We start from the raw sequence: 18,137 nt of genomic DNA, 5'->3' as shown, positions 1-18,137 counted from the left end.
GTGTCCTCCTCTCCTTGCTGTCATTCTCACCGCAGTCCTTTACCAAGTCTCCCTTGATTTTGTCCTTCTCCCTGCTGTCGAAGTGTCCCCACGCCCCATCACATTCTTTCCAATGTGTTATGTTCTGGTCTGTTCTGTGTTGTAGCTCCTCCACAAACCTTGATTGGCTATATAAAAACCCCTCTATCTCTTGGAGGTATCCTGGAAGCTTCCTTTTTTTTCCCCTGACCACCGACAGTGGCCCATGATTTCCAGAAATGGAAATTCAATGGGATCATTTTATAATTGAGAAACATTATACAAGCCTATTTTAAAATGGCTAGCCGAAATCTGATGCTGTACCAGATTGCTCTTTCATCAGGAAGACAGGAACACACGTAAAATATCTAACTATAGCAAAGGTGTTGCGTGCTGTGACAATGCAGGCCACTACGTCGCACGTGTACTTGTGTAGAACCTGGGCTAATTAATCACGCCGGTGCTGATACCACCGCCGTTTCAGCTTCTGCTTTTCTAATCAACTCACGTCCAGGAGCGCATAGCCGATGTGACCTTTGCTGCTGTCCGCTCCTGAAAGCGTGAACATGCAACCAGGGAGAAGTGAAACCACTTTTGGATGGGTCATGCGGTACGTGCAGGTATGGCGCTTTATGATGAGTTCCTGCCTGCCATACAGGCCGATGTTGTTAATCACTCAACCTTGGGTTTTGACATCTTCACACAAAGAGTTTGCCTTGACATCTTCCCAGCACTGATCTACAAACAACTTGTATTTCCTTAAAGTTCAGTTCTTGAAACAACAAAAGTTACTTCTGAAATAGCTTGCAACACAAAAGCCACCATGAAAGTTTTCTTGAGCTTGTACGTTGCACTCTGCGATCTTTTTTTTGTTTTTGACTGTATCTACTCAAATGATTGGACCATAAAGTCGATGTCATACTCCATTTCCAAGCTTTACTTCATTCTTCATAAAAAGTGAAATCTGCAGAAGGTAGAATCTTACTATAATTCACTAAATATCTGTCCGTCTGTCCGTCCGTCTGCTCCCAGGTACCGCAAAAACAGCTGAACCGATCGCAACGAAATTTTGGGTGGGTAATCCTGGGACCCCCTGGAGTAAAATAGGCCATATTGTTTTTCCAATTTTCCAATTTTTCTAATATCCAATTTTTCCAATTTTTCCAAACACTAAAAAAAAAAAAACCACCTTTAGAGGCCATTTTTCCCCGCAAGCGGGGGTTGGCCTTTTTCGGGAACTGTGGTTGTTGTTGTTTTTCGGTCCCCTTTTTGAAGCAATGTTTTACGGCCGGATGCCCTTCCTGACGCCAACCCTTTTTGCCGCCTTTAACGACAAGCAGGGAATTACCAGTGAACTGGTACTCAATTTGCCGACCTCGGAAGGATGAACAGGCTGAGTCAACCCCCCTGGCGTTAATTCAGCGATTGACCGGGATTCGAACCCAGGATCCTAGGTATCCTAAGCCGGCACCCTAGCCGCTAGCCCAACACCAGGGTCACCAGGTTTTTTTTTTTTTTTTGGTCACCAGGCACCAGGCACCAGGGTTTTGGTCACCCGGCACCAGGCAGAAACACCAGGTTTTTTTTTTTCCAAACACTATGGAATGATATTTACTGATATGACCAGTGATGTAGCTTTTATTGAAATTCTACAAATACTGTTTAGATTTTGATGATTTGCATGTGATATGATTTAACGGATGTTTATATAAATCGTTTAAAATAAAAAAGAGCCTTCAATTTCTGATAATTTGCCTTTTCATTTGGGCCTCCCAATTGAAGCCCCGCCCATAGGGCGGGTACCGTTGCTAGTATCTATAATGGAGCAAGTGTATCTATGTCCAGGCACTAACGGCACCTTTTATGATGTAATAATGCCTGGTTTTTGCTTAACGCTTAAGATGGCTGGCTTAAGTTAGATCTTAGGTTTTTTTTAGTTTCAGCTCCTGTCATGCCGTTATATAACACCAGGTGAGTTGACTCAGCATGTCATCCTTCTGAGGTCAGCAAAATCAGTACCAGCTCACTGGAATCAGGGGGGAACTGCATCAGCATCAGCGGCACGGCCGCACTCCAAGCAATGATTCAACCAGGAGCTACAGTCGGCATAAAAAATGATGATGACGTAATAAATAAAGTGTTTATCCGTGCTGCTTGTGTTCCTGTTAGATAAAGCATGATAAAATATATTACATGTGTGTTCGTAGTACCCAGGGTCAGGTCATGGGCCCCCAAAAAAATCACGGGTGGACGGGGAGGTAGACGACTTGTCATTTTTGCCAGTATGCGTGCCACATTGCAAGTGGTTCATTGACCCCTGCTGCAGACAGGGGGATTATTAGCCATGGCACAAAATATTGTTGCGGGTATGAGAACTGTGTATTTTTTTTATTGTGTGAATTGTTATTATTGTTTATTCTGCGCCCCCCTGCCTCCGGAGCTGTGTAAAGGTGAAAGGGCATCCCATAATTAGTCCACAAGCATACACGTCAGCCAAATAATAGAATACCTCTGTTTAATAGTTATCTCTTATTATGTGTTTTTAGAGTAAGGCTGTGTCTCCCATTAATTGAAATACTCCATTGCACCAGTGAAAGAGATAGATTCCCTTCATTCCCACTCCCAACACTTCCATTCCCCCCTTTCCGTCAATTGCAATTCGCATTGCCAACTGCATGTTGGGCGGTTTTCCCTTCATCCGCCATTGACCACGAGGCAGGGTTGGGGAAGAAAGGCGGGTCCCCACCTCGTCAGAGAGGGGAGGAGTGAGCCAGCCCCACTCGACCAACCATGAACAAGGGGTTTGGCTTGAGAGGGCGGGGAGAGAACGTTTGGGGGAGGTTCGCAAAGGTTGAGGGGCGGGGCCTATATAACCCACGGCGGGGGTGTTCCCAGAGGAGATGCACTTTGAGTTGAGACAAGGAAGGACGAAAAAGAGCTGGGTCATCAGAGCAAGAGCGCGTAAGGAGGAGAGAACCCGTCACGCCAGACCCCCCCACCAGCGCATCGGCTCCACCAAGCAGCTCCGACCCGTGATCCCGCGCACACGACAGGCCCGGTGGCATCAGCAGCCGTCGAGGTCCAGCCCGACGTCCCGTGCGGGATCAAGCTCCAGCCAGCTCCGTGCCGCCCCCCCCCCCCCTCCAGCCACACACCTCCTTCCAGCAATCCACTCTGCAATTCCCCGCGTGAGTCAGTGTCTTTGTTTGTTCTGTCCTGGGAATAAGTTAAGTCTGTAGGTAAGCTAGTATTTGCACTGTGTCACCTGCGTCTTATGTGTTGTAAATAAACCTTGATTGCTCCGTTTTGCTTGTGTAAATAATAAATCCCATTACTCGTCTGTACGTCTTCTCGTTTTATTCCTTTGCCTCTTTGCATTGCGTCGTTTTAGTCTTTTCCCTCATTGAGCAGCTGCGGTGCGATCCGGCCAACGTTTGGGCGGGATCGGGTTCTAATCGGGGAGTAACTGTTCGGACGCGGTAATACCAAACCGCTCGGTAAAATAACATCTTTAATCCGCGTCTGTAACAATTGGTTGTCAGGAGTTGGATTCGGACCTGGGACTAAATTTGTTAGGCCCAAATTTTGGAACACCAATTGTGTGATCGGTAACAATTGGTGTCTGGGAGTGAGATTCGGGGCCCGAACCAAATTTTTAAAACATCAAAAAAAAAATTTGGTCAAAATTTGGAGCGGCCGAAATTTGTTTTGTTTTATAAAACCCGAATTTTGAAATCGCGCCATGGCTGGTCAAGGCGACGGGATGCCGGTGGGAGAGATAGACGGGGTAGAATCGACCCAGGACCTCGGGGAAATGTATGTGGAGGAAGGAGAGGAGGAGAACATTGGCAATGTGGTTGAAGGGGTATCAGGTGCACAAAATGGCGTGCTCGCGCACGTGGGTGAAGAGTCCCAAAATAGCGGCGCAGTGGAGGGCGAGCCCGCGGTGGCGGCTGGGGACGCTGGGCAAACCGGGTTTGACCTCAGATTATTCTTGATTCAAATGATGGCAAAAATGGATGCTCAGGGGGAGCGATTGGAGGGCCAAATGGGGGTAATGAGGGACGAAGCGAGGGGTGTGAGGAGTTAGACAAGAAATTTGGGAAGTTAGACAATAATTTTGAGGGGTTAGACAACGGGATAAAAGAGGTAAAGAATGGGTTAACGGGGGTGGAAAATAGAATGGCTGCCCAGGAGAATCAGATAGAGGGGATGAAAAATGGGTTAATGGGGCTAGAAAATAGGATGGAGGACAAATTGCGGGAGATAGGGGAGCAAACCGCCAGAGAAATTAAACAAATGGGAGAGCAGATAGAGGAGGTAAAAATCGGGGTAGAAACCAAACTGGAAGCTCAGAGGGATGAATTGGGACAGATGAGGGCGGCATCTACAAAAGAAAGGGAGGAGATGAAAGAGGAGATACGACGAGGTGTGGGTGAGGAGGTTTCGGGGCTACGCGAGGAGGTAAAGCGAGGTGAGAAGCGTATGGAGAAAGAGGTGAGAAATAATACGGCAAAGTTACAAGGGGGAATAGAAGATCTGACGGAGGAGGTGGAACAGCTGACGGAGGGACAAAAAGAACTAGTGGAGCAGGTTCAAAAGAACACTGCGGTACTAGGAGGGTTAAAGGCGACACAAAAAGAAATTAAAAACGAATTAATAGCGACGCAGAGGCAATGTCAGATGGTACGTGAGGAACTGACAATGAGGGTGGACGAGGTGACAGAGATAATGGAGACGAAGGACCGAGAAGTGAGGATGCACATAGAGACGGTCACGGTAGCCTTAGAGGACGAACTTGAGGAGACGCACCGAGAAATAAAAGAGGTTAAACAAAAATTAGAGGAAGTGGAAGAAGAGGTGAGTGAAATTAAGAAGGAACGGACAGAAACTAAAAGAGAAATCCAGGAGGAGGTGATGGAATATGTGCAAGGTCGGTGCTCAACTCATGATGTGATGCTCACTAACCGAATAAAGAGTTTGCAGGTGGCAAAGGAGGTGCGACGACGAGGTACGGAGGTGAGTGGCAATGTATATGATGTGAGGAAAGCTTCAGTCGGCTTGGGGATTGGTTTGGATCCGGGTGTTCGTGAAAGGCCGTTGGTGAAGTGTGCGACAGGTCTGGTGTGCGAAAAAAGAGGTGTGCGAGAATGTCCGACCATGGGGTGTGTGAGGAAAAAGTGCACGCCGAGGAGTGAGTGTGCCGTCAAGAGTGAGTTGGTTGTGACAGGTGAGCGAGGATGTACACCTGGAATGGAAGGATGCACACCTGGAATGGTAGAGCGTGTGTGGGAATGCACATTTGAGTTGGTCGTGAGGCACGTGGTTGGGTGTGCGAGTAAGAGCACACCTGTGATGGTCACAGAGGAGGTGACCGAGGAGGGGGCGCGAAGAGGTGTGTTGGTGAGGTGTGCGAGCGACGAATGTGTGCCAAGGTGTTCAGTGGTCAGGTGTGTGACCAAGTCTGGGAGCGGAATGAGTGTACCTGGGTGTGTAAGGAAAGGTACGAGGAGCATGGGAACGGCTGGATGTATGAGGAAGAAAGGGGTAGCGTATGCGTTTAAGCATGCAGGTGAAGCATCGACGGTAACCGGGTTAGAGGTTAGAACGACTTATAGCCGAATCGGGCCCTCGGTGCGCGTCGGGCAGCTTCGCGTGCCACGAGGACCAGCGGGGATCCGAGCCGCGGCGGGTTCGAAAGAACCGCCGTACGCGATCCACGCTGTGCCTCGCTTGGAACGGCTGCGTCCGGGCTCCACTAGGCGGAGCGGGCAGCCCGATAGGAAGGGTCGTCATGGCGACCACTTTCTATTGAGACGTGCCGGCAGGTCGAGATCGGGACATTGGATGGCTCCACGCCGAGGTGGTGCGTGGGATCTCGGCCCGGGTAAGCCCCCGCCCCTGCCCCGAATGCGGGACGTATCCAGCCGCTGGCACAAAACGACCCGCGTTCATTGCTCGGCTGTACGAAGCCGGGCTGTAGACGTGAATTGGCGCACCGAGAGGATGTAATAAGTAGACGGGTGATGAGGATAGTGTTTTGGACTCAAAATTAGAAAAAGGCGAAATTTGATGATTGGTACGGTAGAATTGGCAGTAAATGGCAAATTTTTGAATTGGTTGGAATTTGGACGAGCGAAATTGATAGTAGGACCTCCCCGATGTGGTGGGATGGCAAATCCACCATCCCTCACAGTGGGGGCAAATGCGCAATAGTTTATGGGGTTGATGGCAGTGAAAACTAGCCCGGGTGGGTTAGGATATATCGTGTGTAGGGATCTAGCGAAGATGACATTAGGTAACGTTAAGATTAGTTAGTGACTGATACCTGTAGTGGGGACGCAGGTAGTTTAGGGTGGATGATAATGACGTGGGAGCGCAATAGTTTAAAGGGACGCCTGGGAAGCGCAAGTTTCAGAGGGGAGTAGTTAGCTGAGATGATGCCGTGTGTGTGAGGATTGAACAGGTGTGATTGCACAGGTGTGCAACTGAACAGGTGTGTGGAGCAGTGTATGAGGGAGTAGTGGTGATGTGTGTTGTGTTGACCAACTGGTCCAGGAAGAGGAGGAGGGTGCAGGTGGCACTAGGTGATTGCACAGGTGTGCAACAAACAGGTGTATGTGGCTGTGTGGAATAAATGGAGTATTGGAATGGATGGTCGTGGAGTGAGTATGGTGGAAATTGTGGAGTGGAGTGGATGGTGCGAAGGTGTGAATGGGGGAAGAGTGGACCCCCATCACGGATACCCGGGGCGGGTAGTGTAAGTGTTAGGTAGAGGGTACAGGTAAATTGTGGTTGGATATTGGCATCTGTGGTGCGGGTGAAAGAATGGTCTTTGGATGGGTGCATTAGTGTTGTGGAAATGGCTGGGCGTGTAGCCTGTTAGTGTGTGTAGTTGGTTTGGGCACTCCACCACTGTGAGGATGTCGGCCAGGTGGGGCCGCAGGTGGGCTCTGGGAGCCGGTAGTTGTGGATGGGGCCCGAGGATCCGGAGGACGGACCCGGGTAGCCCAGTGCCAGAGGGCACCAAGGGGTGACAGAGCCAGGAGAGGGCCTTCCCCAGTTAGTTAGGTTGGGGTGAGGAGCTAGGTAAGCTCGGGTGGCAACTGCAGTGGTGGAGGTGTGCAGGTGGGTGGGCCTGCTGGGAGAGCTACACGTCGCAGCCCAGAAATTGTGCGAGGGCACCGGGAGATGAATCGGGGGAGTGAGACCCCAAATTGAGAAGCACCACAGTTTGGTCAATGGGAATTGGTTTTTAGAACCCATAGTGTAAGTTGGCCAATGGATTGGCAGGGAGAGACCCCGGGTAGTGTAAAGTGTGTTAAAGTCATTTAGAGGATAGTTAGGAAGAAGGATCTCCTCGCACCATCTGCATCCACTCACCTGAGGTGACAGGTACTCCGCACCATGCCATGTTTAATTATTTTTACTGTGCAAATGTTTGGATTGTGAGACGCATCATGACGTGGGTGTGACATTGTGCTTTGATGTTCCATCTCTGCCTCCTTATGAGGATTGATGATGAATTTGGTGATGGCAAATTTTGAAGTAGAGGGATTGTGGCGACGAATTTGGTATAGAGGAAATATGGGGAAGACGGGACAGTAGTGACGAATTTGTAAATGGGTAGATTTTGTAAATATGGGGTAAGGGCAAGGGTAGTGTAGGTGACAGGGGGGTGACGTACGGTAGGGACGAGCTTTCTCACTTCGCCCTCCATACGCATTTCGCCTTGCATTGCCTTATTGATGTGTACCCTTGTGATCTTACCCCTCGCTCATTTGTCTTTCCCCTTTTGTCTCCCACATGACCTGTGCGCCATTGGGTGCCGAGGGGAGCGTGCGTGGGTCGGCCATTGTGCGCCAGAAATTCCCAGAACCAGCTGTCTGCATCGATGCACCACATTATGGACCACATGTCTGTGGCCGAGCACCATCTATGGACCCCATGGGTTGGGGCATGGCCCCTCTGCTGGCACCGGCCATGAGGGCCCGAAATCTTGCTGGAGGACCTTGGCCACAGGGCACCGATGCCCCACAGGTGAACCACACGTAGTCGGCCCCTGTGGGCCATAAATAAAATAAAAACGGACACGTTAGGTGCATTCTTTTATTGCAAATAGGCCGCCAGCAAGGGAAGATGACAACACCAGGAAAATAATAATAACCAGCAGAGGGAGCCGAAGAGCAAGAGATCACCTGCAGGGTTAGGGGTTGTTGGTTTATTTTTATTGATGAACAATGGTGACTGCACCGATTGGTGCTTGAGGGTGCTTGTATTGGTGCGTTTTTGGGTGCTTTCATGGTGCGTCGATGCAGAGCAGACTGTCTCCCCCCCAGAAAGAACAATCACAGGTCCTGGGTTAGTTTTGTAAATAAAAAGAGCGTCATTGTAAATAATGCTTCCCACCGTCAGTGTATAGTTTGAAGACCATTCCGCAATTCGGTTAACTGTGGGCATAAGTCTGTTAGGCAGGGTGCAATGGAGCAGCGGGACACATTTATTTATGTTTTAAAACTGTCGCACTCAGGGTCAGGTTAAAAGTAGAGGGAACTACACCTACGTGTCACACTAAATAAAAGTTGTAGGCCCGGGACGTGCCTAAGAGGAGGAGGGTGCAGTGTTGCGGGTATGAGAACTGTGTATTTTTTTTATTGTGTGAATTGTTATTATTGTTTATTCTGCGCCCCCCTGCCTCCGGAGCTGTGTAAAGGTGAAAGGGCATCCCATAATTAGTCCACAAGCATACACGTCAGCCAAATAATAGAATACCTCTGTTTAATAGTTATCTCTTATTATGTGTTTTTAGAGTAAGGCTGTGTCTCCCATTAATTGAAATACTCCATTGCACCAGTGAAAGAGATAGATTCCCTTCATTCCCACTCCCAACACTTACATTCCCCCCTTTCCGTCAATTGCAATTCGCATTGCCAACTGCATGTTGGGCGGTTTTCCCTTCATCCGCCATTGACCACGAGGCAGGGTTGGGGAAGAAAGGCGGGTCCCCACCTCGTCAGAGAGGGGAGGAGTGAGCCAGCCCCACTCGACCAACCATGAACAAGGGGTTTGGCTTGAGAGGGCGGGGAGAGAACGTTTGGGGGAGGTTCGCAAAGGTTGAGGGGCGGGGCCTATATAACCCACGGCGGGGGTGTTCCCAGAGGAGATGCACTTTGAGTTGAGACAAGGAGGGACGAAAAAGAGCTGGGTCATCAGAGCAAGAGCGCGTAAGGAGGAGAGAACCCGTCACGCCAGACCCCCCCACCAGCGCATCGGCTCCACCAAGCAGCTCCGACCCGTGATCCCGCGCACACGACAGGCCCGGTGGCATCAGCGGCCGTCGAGGTCCAGCCCGACGTCCCGTGCGGGATCAAGCTCCAGCCAGCTCCGTGCCGTCCCCCCCCTCCAGCCACACACCTCCTTCCAGCAATCCACTCTGCAATTCCCCGCGTGAGTCAGTGTCTTTGTTTGTTCTGTCCTGGGAATAAGTTAAGTCTGTAGGTAAGCTAGTATTTGCACTGTGTCACCTGCGTCTTATGTGTTGTAAATAAACCTTGATTGCTCCGTTTTGCTTGTGTAAATAATAAATCCCATTACTCGTCTGTACGTCTTCTCGTTTTATTCCTTTGCCTCTTTGCATTGCGTCGTTTTAGTCTTTTCCCTCATTGAGCAGCTGCAGTGCGATCCGGCCAACGTTTGGGCGGGATCGGGTTCTAATCGGGGAGTAACTGTTCGGACGCGGTAATACCAAACCGCTCGGTAAAATAACATCTTTAATCCGCGTCTGTAACAATATATTTGTCCCACCTCTCCAACTATCCACCACCCACCGCTCCTCTACCCACCCCGAGCTTCTCCCAACGGGAGCGGATGTTTCTAGCATTAATAAGTAGAATATAAGCAGCTAATGTGAAAAAACTGGCAAGCAAGTGAAATGAGATATTAAGTGTGAGAACAACAGGATGCTGTGTCCTACCTGCTGATACATCCTAGAAGAGGTCGGTAACAGGATACCCCTGAAATATTGCCTTCCAAATTTGAGAAAATATTTGGTGGTACAAACGCAAATATGTAGAATGATGGAAACATTGAAACTTAGTGACTATTTTGTTATTTTTGCTGATCTCTGAAAGATTGCATCTTCGTTAGAATAGGCACAAATGGATTCCATGCTCCATTACTCTTTGCTGGTAAATAGATTTCCTCCATATAGGCAAACAGCACATTACCCTTGATGGCATTTCCTCTCTAATAATGCCCTTGAAAGCAGGTATCATTGGTGCGATTCTCTTCTTTATTCACATCAATGATGTTTACCTATTGCTTTGGAAAATCACCTGTTTCATTTTGTTGGTGATTTCACTTCTGTTAAAAACAAGGCCAGATCCAACAACTAAAACCATGTGCTGGGGCCTCTTTGTCTCACCTTATGGAAATCATAAAATGGGCGAACACCCAGAATATGACCATCAACCTTTATTGCCCATACCACTTCCAATGTCTCTATTTGATATCCCTAAAGCAAGACTGCAAGGAGGAAAAGCCAGCTTTTTGTTTCTCCAATCAGATATTTAATGAGGTTCATTCTCTGGAACTTATCGCTCCAAGTAACAGCCCCAAAATATTTTGAGCTGACTAATACATAGTCGTTTCTCTTCTATGGACTGTTATGTGCTCCTCCCCGACCCCCTGGTCGCGATGTACCTCCGAGTCCCGAGAGGAGCCATGGCAGAAAAATGTTATTCTGTGTCAGAAATCAATAGTGAAACCACACCAATGATTATCAACAAACAAATATTGTATTAAAAATCACACAAGAATAACGGTACAACAAATAGCTATCAAAAGTACACTCAATACATCTTATGATGGTACCATCAACTAGCATAGGATAACTCACGGTGTTCCCAGTGAGTGGAAAAACCTTCCCCAATATCTCTATATTCCCGTCCTCAAGACGAGGTTGACTTGCTCCAGCGATCGCGAGAACAATGTCCAATCGAGACCAGAATCCCGTGCGGATGGCAAGGGCAGTCGCACCGCCGAAGCAGCTCTCAGGCATAGGCGGTCGAAGCGACGCAAAAAGTCACGTGGTCCAAAACCAAAAGCAAACTCGCGGCGGAATGGGAAATCCCAAAGGCCCCCTCCAGATAGGAACGTTCCCGGTTCAGTCGGCGAACCGCCACTTAAACTTCAAACTCAGCGTTGCGCACACACATCCCCGACAGACGACAGGATGGTGAAAAAGCTGACGCGTAGCCAAGACCTTTTACTGAACAAAGCGCGAGTGTCAAAATGGCCGACGGCTCTTACTTGAGTCGACACGACCCGGCGATGATTCTTCGGAATCGCAACGCCCAAACCTGACCACGCAGGTTTTTCAATCCCCAGCGATAACACCTATCCTTTCAAGGAAACTCAAAGTTCACTCGCGACTTTCGTTCGACAATGCTCGCTACGCAGCTGGAAGCTACTCGCTTCTTGTCCGACTTCACTCGCCACGCCCTTGCCTTCTTCTTCTTCTTCTTCTTCCTCATCTTCCGGCTCCGGCTCCCGATCCGGCTTCCTGTCTCTTTTTAACATTAACGCTTTTATCCTTTGCAAGCAGTTCATGAACAATAAACCTTTTGAAGACAATAATAGTACATAGAATCAGAAATATTTCAAGTGGATGAAAACCACAACAGTGGAAGTGACGAATCCGTAACAGGACAAAAAAAAAATGAATGAATGAATGATCGTTTTAAGGCCATTTCCCCCACTAGAGCAGGGGTTAGCCTTGCAGGCCCCATGACAATCATGGTTCCCTGTTTGAGGCAATGTTTTTATGGCCGGATGCCCTTCCTGGTACCAACCCTTGGTCGCCTCTTACGATGCGCAGGGATACGGTGTACCTATTCTAAGTCGGGGTACTCACCGTGATCATTCATCCCAGCAAGCTGGTACTCAATTTGCCGACCTCGGAAGGATGACAGGCTGAGTCAACCCCCCTGGCGTTAATTCAGCGATCGATCATGATTCGAACCCAGGATCCTAGGATCCCAAGCTGGCACCCTAACCACCAAGCCAACACCAGGCTTTTTCTCTTCTATGGACGAAGGAAGAAAATGAATATGCTTGTACACTGTGGGCTAGGAACCCTGTGAGTCTAAATTTTGTGAAGATCATCGCTTATTGGAAAACTGTGTATCGGGGACTATTGCTTCTCCTTGTGGTGCTCTACTTGATGCAGGTTGAGAACTGTTAAAGCAGCCTCGTCGCAATAATAACATGGGGTGGTTTGCCTTTGTTTTGGTATTCAGGCCAGGACTGTGTAATTTCCTCAACGTGTTGGTGTTAACTCACCTATTCTTCACGAAAGACACCATGGGATCTTTAAAGTCCATAAGTTAATGGTAGCAGAAGGGACATCCAGTCCACTGCTACCTGATAGATGGCACACTTTGTGATGCAACAAGAGCGTAGCGTAGACTTAAGGACAGTTTACAGTCGGGCCAAGAATCAAATCCAGTCTAGAAAATCTAAAGGTATAAGTACACTACCTCTGTACAATCCTGTGAGACAGGGTCTACTGAGATTACTCCACAAACAGGTCAATGTGCTGCTCATTGCTATCTGACTTTTCTCTCATCCCTTCTCAGCATTCTTATTTTTCCTTACCTTTATAGATCAGGTGATGCACCAATAACCCACTCCTTATATGAAGGTATATCAATTCCATACGCGATGCCTTCACAAGATTATTGGCATCACCTGGCGAGACAGAATACCTAACACCTCAATCCTAGACCGCTGTCCTATCCAAGATATTGAGTATTTCCTGATGCAAGCCCAGCTTTGGTGGTCAGGACACCTCACACGCATGGAAGACCATAGAATCCCAAGAGCGCTTTTCTATCAACAACTTGAATTTGATAAACGGTCATGTGATGGACAAAGAAAGAACTACAAGGACATCCTTAAATCTACGCTCAAGTCTTGTGCCATCCCAGTTGTCACCTGGGAACATCAGGCCACAAACAGGTCAGCTTGGCGTAAAATTTGCCGCAAAGGCCGAGACCACTTTGAATGTGGGAGACTTGCTATCGAGAGACAGTGGAGGCAAGAAATGAAAACCTGCCAACGTCCATCTCCACAAGGACCAGTCTATACCTGCGATACTTGTGGTGGACGATGTGGGTCCCAAATTGGACTATACAGGTATACAACCATCGCACAATGCACAATGTTTGTTGAGCATGCCAACGAAGGGAAGAGATTCGTCGAAAACGACGACTCACACCGTTTTGGACCGAAGCCAAAGCTAACATAAGGCTTACAAATAAACTTCAAAAAAATGTATTACCAGTGGCAGCTTTAACAGACAAAAAAGGATGGTGCAAGCATAAGGCAATGGCATACACACACCAGCTGTGAAACCTTTCAAGGATTCAAGAGGAAACTTTCATTCCATGATCAAAACTACCGATAAAAACAATTCCCTTTCTAGTTGCTGTGTTATCTTCACAAACATTTTACTTGTGTGGACACCTCACACTACTTAAGAGACAAACATTTTACTTGGTTAAGAGTACACGGATAGCATTGCTTTTTCATCGGTGTATTTCAGTGTCCACTCCAAGTTGCCCTAAATGCATTAAGAGTCAATCCCAACGTGTGGACTGGTGTCACATATAAATCAAGCCGGACAGGGCAGGTGAATTGCCCTTTCCTGTATATCACTCGTGAGCCAACTCTGGTTTTTACTAGCAATCCAATAGCAACATAATAAATATTTTGAGACCATCTTGGCCTGCACGCACGTATGAATATGAATCCCAGGTACTACTGCCTTCAGGTGGATTTGAATCAACCCCTCCAGGATAGCAGTCGTGACATCAACACGAGGCCATCCATCATACCCATTGATATAAAATATTTTACAAAGCTGGACAGTACTGCTGCCTTTAGCAATACGATCCCAATTAAAGTACTTTTTAATTACTAACTAATTATATAATTATAATTCCTAATTAATATTCTGTGAAAGGAGAGGGGATGTCAGCATTGTTTAGATTTAGAGGTAGCTGCACTGTCCTTTTGAGGTGGCGGGCCACAGTTCGACTCTCAACCCAGTTATGAACTGTCACATGGTGCTTCGCATGCAGGAGGAGTCAGTATCGATGTGAGTGCTGTCCATCAGAAAGATGTTAAGCTCGAAGACCTATCTGCCCCTTCCTCTGCCCCTTCCTAGGTCGTTGGCGCGTTAAAAAAAATCCCACGGCGACTTTCAAAAAGAGTAGGTGGGTCATCACCGGCAACCTGAACAAATCATAAATTCCTGCCCTGGTTCTTGCCAAGAGACTACTTTGGCAGTACCATTGCTCTGCAAAGAGTATGGTCCAATGATGATGATTATGACGACGATGATAGATAAAGAACATATTGTTACGGTACGCGGTTAAGGATGGTATGTTTGCCGAGCGGAGGCTCCGCGACCGAACAGTTGTTCCCCGACGAAACCCGATTCACCCAAACGTTGGCCGTATCGCGCCACAGATATTCAATGGGGAAAAGACTAAGACGACGAATGCAAAGAGGAAGAAGAAGAAGACGTACAGAAGAGTAACGGGGTTTATTATTTACACACACATAAGCAAAAAGAGCAGTCACGATTATTTACAGGTGACATGAAAACGCAGGTGACACAGTGAAAATTACTAGCTTATACGGACTTAATTACCTACCCAGGACAGCACGAACAAAACAAACTCACGTACGCAAATGGATGGAAGGGTAGGAATCGTTTGGAGGGATGAGCAGGTGGGATCACAGGGCACAGCGAGCAGGTCCACTCCGGGCGGGAGGCGAGGAGCCGGCAGCTCCTTGTATTCGGCTTTACAGCGCACGCCGGCAGCTCCTTGTATTCGGCTTTACAGCGCACGCCGGCAGGGTCACTCCCTGCCCCGTCAGGGCTTCACGCGGCTGGTTGAAACGGGGCTGGTTGAAGCGGCTCTTTGTCAAAGGCTTTTCGTATCTCTCACGCAACTCCGGTGCAACTCTGAACTCTTGGACTCATCTGCCGTATCCCTCCTGTAGCTTGTCCCAGCGATCGTCACACCCTTCTCTCCAAACCTTCAGCGCCGGTCTGACACACCCTCCTCGGTTTCGGTACCGCCCTCCTCCCCCGTGCTCTGTTTCGTGACATTGTATGGTAATCCCACGGGCTTGTCTCCTTATTTGGGCATGGCGCCGACGGCACGCCCCTCGTGGCGAGCCACGGGCTTGTTTCCTTATTTGGGCATGGGGCTGAACAGCTCCGCCCTTCGTGGCGCGCCCTGGGCTTGCCTCTCCCTGGCGACCCCGCCCCTCCTGTTCAAACAGAGCACGGAGCACATATTCACTATCGCAGCGAAATGAGAGGGCGTGCATCCCACGCTTGTGAACTGCTTTACCCACAGATGGAGAGTTTGGCTGGGAAATGGAATTATTGAAGGGGAGCTATTCTTAATTGATTCGGTGCAATGGGTTATTATTTTAATGGAAGACAAGGCCTTACCCTAAAACACATAATAAGATATAAGCTACTGAACAAGGGTTTTATCGGGTCCTTCAATGTGGTGTTTCATGGAATTAACTACCGAGACGCCCTTTTTACCTTTACACAACTCTGGAGGCAGGAGGGGCCATATCCAACCAATGTTACACAACAATTTACCACTACAATACACACAATCAAAAAAATGCAATCCTCATATCCGCAACACTGCACCCTCCTCCTCTTAGGCACGTCCCGGGCCTACAACTTTATTTAGTGTGACACGTAGGTGTAGTTCCCTCTACTTTTAACCTGACCCTGAGTGCGACAGTTTTAAAACATAAATAAATGTGTCTCGCTGCTCCATTGCACCCTGCCTAACAGACTCACGCCCACAGTTAACCGAATTGCGGAATGGTCTTCAAACTATACATTGACGGTGGGGAGCATTATTTACAATTGACACTACTTTTATTTACAAGACTAACCCAGGACCTGTAATTGTTCTTTCTGGGGGGGAGACAGTCTGCTCTGCATCAATGCACCATGAAAGCACCCAAAACGCACCAACACACCCTCAAGCACCAATCGGTGCACAGTCATTACTGTTCGTGAATAAAAAATAAAAACAACAACCCCCAACCCTGCAGGTGGTCTCTTGCTCTTCGGCTCCCTCTGCTGGCTATTATTATTTCTTCCAGATGTTGTCATTTTCTTTCATTTTCTTACTGGCGGCCTATTTGAACTGAAAATGAAATGCACCCAACGTGTCCATTTTTATTTATTTTATCTATGGCCCACAGGGCCGACTTGTGTGGTTCACCTGTGGGGCATCGGTGCCCTGTGGCCAAGGTCTGCCAGCAAGATTTCGGGCCTTCATGGCCGGTTCCAGCAGAGGGGCCATGCCCCAACCCATGGGGTCCATCAGTGGTGCTCGGCCACAGACATGTGGTCCATAATGTGGTGCATCGATGCAGACAGCTGGTTCTGGGAGTTCCGGGCGCACAATGGTGGACTCATGCACGCTCCCCTCGGCGCCCAATGGCGCACAGGTCATGTGGGAGACAAAAGGGGGAAGACAGATGAGCGAGGGGTAAGGTCACAAGGGTACACATCAATAAGGCAATGCAGGGCGAAATGCGTACGGAGAGCGAAGTGAGAAAGCTCGTTCCTACCGTACGTCACCCCCCCTGTCACCTACACTACCCTTGCCCTTACCCCATATTTACAAAATCTACCCATTTACAAATCCATCGCTACCGTCACGTCTCCCCATATTTCCCTTACACCAAATTCGTCACCACAATCCCTCTATTTCAAAATTTGCCATCACCCAATTCATCATCAATCCTCATAAGGAGGGAGAGATGGAACATCAAGCACAATGTCACACCCACGTCATGATGCGTCTCACAATCCAAAACATTTGCACATAAAAAATAATAAAAATAACCTGGCATGGTGAGGAGTACCTGTCACCTCAGGTGAGTGGATGCAGATGGTGCAAGGAGACTTCAATCCTAACTATCCTCGAAATGACATTAACACACTTTACACTACCGGGGTCTCTCCCTGCCAATCCATTGGCCAACTTACACTATGGGTTCTAAAAACCAATTCCCATTGACCAAACTGTGGTGCTTCTCAATTTGGGGTCTCACTCCCCCGATTCATCTCCCGGTGCCCTTGCACAATTTCTGGGCTGGGGCGTGCAGCTCTCCCAGCAGGTCTACCCACCTGCACACCTCCACCACTGTAGTTGCCACCCGAGCTTACCTAGCTCCTCACCCTAACCTAACTAACTGGGGAAGGCCCCTCCTGGCTCTGTCACCCCTTGGTGCCCTCTGGCACTGGGCTACCCGGGTCCGTCCTCCGGATCCTCGGGCCCCATCCACAACTCTACCGGCTCCCAGAGCCCACCTGCGGCCTCACCTGGCCGACATCCTCACAGTGGTGGAGTGCCCAAACCAACTACACACACTAACAGGCTACACGCCCAGCCATTTCCACAACACTAATGCACCCATCCAAATACCATTCTCTCACCCGCACCACAGATGCCAATATCCAACCACAATTTACCTATACCCTCTACCTAACATTTACACTACCCGCCCCGGGTATTCGTGATGGGGGTCCACTCTTCCCCCATTCACACCTTCGCACCATCCACTCCACTCCATAGTTTCCACCATACTCACTCCACGACCATCCATTCTAATACTCCAGATATTCCACACTACCATTTATTCCACACAACCATTCTCCATACACCTGTTCTTCATACCTGTTGGTGCACACCTGTGCACTCACACCTGGTGCCACCTGCACCCTCCTCCTCTTCCTGGACCAGTTGGTCAACACAACCATCACCATCACCATCCCTCAAACACTGCTCCATTCACCTGTTCAGTTGCACACCTGTGCAATCACACCTGTTCAATCACACCTGTTCACCATACACTTCCAATCCTCAAACACACGGCATCATCTCATCTAACTACTCCCCTCTGAAACTTGCGCTTCCCAGTCGCCCCTTTAAACTATTGCGCTCCCTCGTCATTATCATCCACTCTAAACTACCTGCGTCCCCACTACAGGTGTC

This window comes from Myxine glutinosa, chromosome 2 (assembly GCF_964187855.1).
Source record: "Myxine glutinosa chromosome 2, kmMyxGlut1.1, whole genome shotgun sequence".
Classification (NCBI taxonomy): Eukaryota; Metazoa; Chordata; class Myxini; order Myxiniformes; family Myxinidae; genus Myxine; species Myxine glutinosa.
Note: the sequence above shows the minus strand (reverse complement) of the source record.